The sequence below is a fragment of the Phyllostomus hastatus genome, unplaced genomic scaffold, assembly GCF_019186645.2.
Source record: "Phyllostomus hastatus isolate PE091 unplaced genomic scaffold, TTU_PhHast_1.1 phas_scaffold_39, whole genome shotgun sequence".
In the NCBI taxonomy this organism is placed as follows: Eukaryota; Metazoa; Chordata; class Mammalia; order Chiroptera; family Phyllostomidae; genus Phyllostomus; species Phyllostomus hastatus.
Genome location: NW_025334028.1, coordinates 26,727,368 through 26,732,468, shown reverse-complemented (window position 1 = coordinate 26,732,468; position 5,101 = coordinate 26,727,368). Strand labels below are relative to the sequence as shown.

The window sequence follows — 5,101 nt, the reverse complement described above, 5'->3', positions numbered from 1 at the left end:
ATTGAATACATATATTTAAAATAGCTTGTTAAAAAATTTTGTGATATATGCAAACCATCGGCAAAATGGGTCAAGAAAAAAAAGAAGCCATAACATATTAAGGATAAAAAGGAACTTAAGTGTAGTTATAGTCAACAGATAAAATCATAAAGGAATAAGATGAACAATGTGAATGATAATAAATATGAAAACCTAGATAAAATAGATAAAATTAACTAGAAAAATATAACATACTCAAAATGACCCAAGATTAGTAATACCAAATAACCCAAACTAGTCTAGAAATTAAATGAATATTTTATATTTTCTTTTCTTTTTTAATTTATTTTTCGGTTGGCACCAGTGTTTATTTCAGGGAGAAGTGCTTAAGGGCCTTCATCTGCCCTGCACAGTCCCAGGGCTGCTAGCTTCTCACTTGACCTTTGAGTTATAGAAATTGTGTCCTGCAAAGACAGCCTAGTCTCTGAGTGCCTCCTTAATCCTGACGAGCTGGTTGTATTTGGCCAGACACTCTGAGCATCAGGGAACACCAGTCTTGGTGCCTGGACGGATTTGGTAGTGGAGCCAATATGGTTGACCTTCAGCAGCAAATAGTTGCAGGCCCTCTTCCCGACAGCCTGGGCAATCCTCTTGGGGTTGGTGACTGTGAGGTCATCTCCCATGATCTGGATGTCCACCCCCAAGAGGAACAATGTCCAAGCTGCCTGATTATCCTGGTCAAAGGGTTATTCGGTGGAGACCACAGGATAGTTTTTAATGAAGTTCTTGTAAGGAAGCTCTCCCCCAGCTTCTCCCCAGTGAAGTGCCCTGAGGGGTCATCAGGTGACTAGAAGTCAAGATCATACTTCTCACTGCAATATAACTCAGATGCCACCACATGCATACCACCACATCCATGATCACCACCTTGTATGGGTGGCCAGCTCCCTGGGTGGCCATCTTTAGCAGCTCCAGGGCCTCATCGTTCTCCAGGATGTTGGGTGCAAAGCTTCCCTCATCACCCACATTGCTGGCATCCATCCCGTACTTGGCCTTGATGTCCCCCTTGAGGAGGTGGTAGACCTTGGTGCCAATGTGCATGGCTTCCTTGGAGGAGTTGGCTCCCAGAGGCAGATCATGAAATCCTGCCCAGCCAGCTTGTTTACAGCATGGGAAGCCCCAACTGATCACACTGAAGCCAGGGACTGGGAGGACCAGGTCTGGGTTCCCAGCGAGATCTGCTATGTGTCAGTAGATTGGGACCCCGTTCTCAGCTGCTCCAGCCTTGCACACAGTCAAGGACACACCAGGATGGCATTGGCTCCACACTTGGATTTATTCTCAGTCCCATCCAGCTCAATCATAAATTTGTCAACTTTTTCTTGATTCTCAATGCTTAGTTTCTTTTCCAGCAGGGTGGGACCCAGAGTTTTGTTGATGTGTTGTTCCACAGCATCCAGGGCACCTTTGCCCAGGTATCGAGATTTGTCTCCATCTCTTAGTACCAGAGCTTCATAGATACCTGTAGAAGCTCCACTGAACACAGCTGCTTGGAATCAGTCCGTGGCTGTGTACAGGTCTACCTCCACCGTGGTACTGCCCCCGGAGTCCAGGATTTCCCAAGGAAAGATATGTGGCATGGCTATGGCTGGGGGCCTTGGGTGAGCTCAGAGTCTAGGTGGAAGCTGGGGCTGTGTCCTAACTCAATATTGTAAAATCTTCCTACCAAGTAAACAACAATTCCAACTGATTTTTAGGTAAGTTCTGCCAAACATTTAGAGATATAATTATGCCAAATACATAACTTTTTTCTAGAATATACCAAATGGCAAACACTTTCTACCTCATTCTGTATAAGTACATATAAAATTATAAATGTATATTATAAATAAATATTTGTATATACATAGTATAAGATTTAGTACCCAAAAATGTTTTTTCATTCATGAATATATATGTTAAATTCCTTTTAAAACACATTTTATTTATTATGTTATTACAGTTGTCTCGCTTTTTCCCTCTTTACCCTGTCCATCCAGTATCCCTCTTCCCTCCAGCAATCTCCCCGCTTAGTTCACGTCCATGGGTCGTGCATATAAGTTCTTTGGCTTCTCCATTTCCTATACTATTCTTAACATCCCTCTGTCTATTTTGTAGCTACTAATTATGCTTCTTAATCCCTTCACCTTTCTCCCCATTCTTCCCCTACCCCTCTCCCAGCAGATAACCCTCCAAATGATCTTCACACCTGTGATTCTGTTCCTGTTAAATTCCCATCATAAATATACATCCAAATGTATGGATCTCATAAGCATAAGTAAAAAACCAACTCAGAAATTGTTCACGCACAACCTGATACAATTTTAGAAAGTTCAAAACCCAGACCATTCAACAATATATGCTTAGAAATACAGGCATTTATCCGTGGAAACACTTAGAACGGAGTGGAAGGGAGGACAGTGCAGCCCATGAAGACACGTGGCAGAGTTTCAGTGTTATTAGTAGCGTTCTCCGTCATAAACTCTGTGGTGACTATTCGCAATTATTTTTGTAGTACCAAATGCTTTTAGAGATGGAAAGAACTTTTGAAATAAATCAGCCTGGTTTCTCATTTTATTTGTGAACAAACCAGGCTGGGAATTTCTAAGTACTTTACATTTAGTCACACAAATCACCTGACTCTCTTACTAATGTTCTTTTTACTACAAAGCTGCTGACAGAAGCTGAATGATTTTCCTGTCTGAATCTTTGTTTGGTCCATTTGAACTGTTATTAGGCATGAAATCTTCATGCCAAACATTAAATGACAAAACCCAATACCTGGCATTCACATTTTAATATTTGTTTCAAACCTTTATTTTCAATCATTTATTTTTGATATGGTATCAGGAATTACTTTTAAATAATGAAATATGAATAGCCATCATTTATTAAGTGTTCCCTATGAGTTTATCACTGCAATAAGTTCTTTTTGAATATTATTGATTAGTTTGATGTATGGTTTTATTAAATTCAGAGTCAAAGTTTATAAGTTCTTAGGAAGCATTACCCTAACTGCATCATTATCAGCTGTAATATAGTGGCTTAATATGAAGAAACACTTATGAGGGTGAGTAGAAAAATTTCCCTAAAGGAATACAAAGAGAAGGATTCGGCTAGGTGAGAAATGGAATTGAAGGTGGCAGAGAAGCAGGTGAGGCAAAGGAGAGGAAGAGAGATGCTCTAGTGGAAATATGTACACTATAAGTAGGAGGACAACTCAGGTCTTGTGTCCTAAGCGTAATACAGAAACAACAGAAAAGCTGTAGACTCTGAACACAAAATGTAGGCTGGGCATGAGGAGGTGTTTTTAGAATCCATTGAGGTTCAGTGGTATGGGAAGTACTACATAGCTCCCCATCCCGACCCTCATGCCTATGACCGTAGGGTTGCAGCATTGCTTACAGGGATTGCTGGAAGGACTCACATTGGCTTCTATAAGTCTATAGAATAACATCCCTGAGATGGAGTTTGAAATGAGTCCTAATTCTTAACTATCTGCATTTGTGAATTGAATTTCATTCCCACAAAACAGTAATTAGTATTTAATATGAAATTAAAGACATAAGAGCCAATGAACTTGTGACGAGAAGCAGTGCACATCAATGGCAGAAACCTGGGGGAGACCAACATTTAAAAGAACAAGAGAAGACAGAGCAGCTCAAAGAGACTCCATCGGGTTAAGGGAAAAGCCTCAAAAGTAGGGGGATTATATAAACCCAGGGCAGGTAGAAGATTTCAAGAAGTTGGGGTGAGGTCAGCCAGGTCAAATATTGCTGAGAATTTAATAAAGATAAAGGTTGAGAACTATGCACCTGAATTAGTGACAAGGTCACTAGTTTCTCTGAAGTTGTCACAATAAACAGATGGTACATATAAAGGAGTGACAAGTAAGTAAAGAAGAGGAGACAGCTGGGGTGCACAAGAGTTTCAAGATGTTTGCTTCTGAACAGGTGACAGAGATAGGAAGGTAATTAGAAACAGATGTGGGGAGAAGGCAACGTTTCCTTTGGAATGAGTGAGAATGGACCATGTTAAGTACAGATGGGAACAGGCAAAGGGAAAGGGTGGGAATAATTGGTAGAATAAAATCACAGAGGATTTGGGAAGGGACAGAGCCAGAAAGGAACTTCAGAGACTAACCATAGACAGAAAAAGTTCTGCCTGTAACTTTGGTGTCAGAAAGGAAGTAGAATAAGGGAGTCTGTCCTAATAGATTCTATTTTCTCTATGAAGAAGGAGGGAAAGTCATCATTTCCCATGAGCTGTGTGGGGAAGATTGGATGCCTGAGAAACAGTGGCTTTGACTAGAGGGTCTTACCTTGTCTGCACTTTGGAGTCACCTGGAGATTTGTTATAAACTCCCAAGCTGTGCCTCAGACAAATTAAATCAGAATAGGTGAAGGCAGTACCCAGAATCGATGCCTTTGGTCCTTGAACAACACAGGTTTGAACTGCATGGATCCACTTACACACGGATTTTTTTCAATAAATACATTGAATAATTTATGGAAATTTGCAACAATTTAAAAAACTTGCAGATGATCTATATAGCTTAAAAGTATTTAAAAATTAAGAAAATGTTAGGCATGTCATAAATACATAGGATATATGGAGATACTAGTTTATTTTATCACTTACTATCATAAAACATATACAAATCTGTTATAAAAAGTTAAAGTTTACCAAAACATATGCACATAAACATGGATTTCAAATGATACCATTTGCAGTCAAAAGACATGTAAACAAAGATACAGTATTGTCATAACTGCATGAAGTGAACCATAGTACACACTGCAGTACACACTGTGGCACACACTGAGGTACACTCTGTGGTACACACTGCAACACACACTGCAGGACACACTGTGGTACACACTGCAGTACATACTGCAAGACACAGTACAGTACACACTGTGGTACATACTGCAGTACACACTGAGGTACACACTGCAGGACACACTGTAGTACACACTGTATTGCTGTAATGATTTTGTAGCCACCTTCTGGTGTGTCACTTACAGTAGGCTACCATAAAGCCATCATATCACTCCTTTTTCATTATCAATTTAAATAGAGA

At 40.1% G+C, this 5,101-nt stretch overlaps 1 pseudogene; it reads right to left on the bottom strand.

Moving 5' to 3' along the window:
- Positions 1-365: 365 nt before the first annotated feature.
- Positions 366-1,532, bottom strand: LOC123806751 (annotated as a pseudogene).
- Between the last annotated feature and the right edge of the window lie 3,569 nt (positions 1,533-5,101).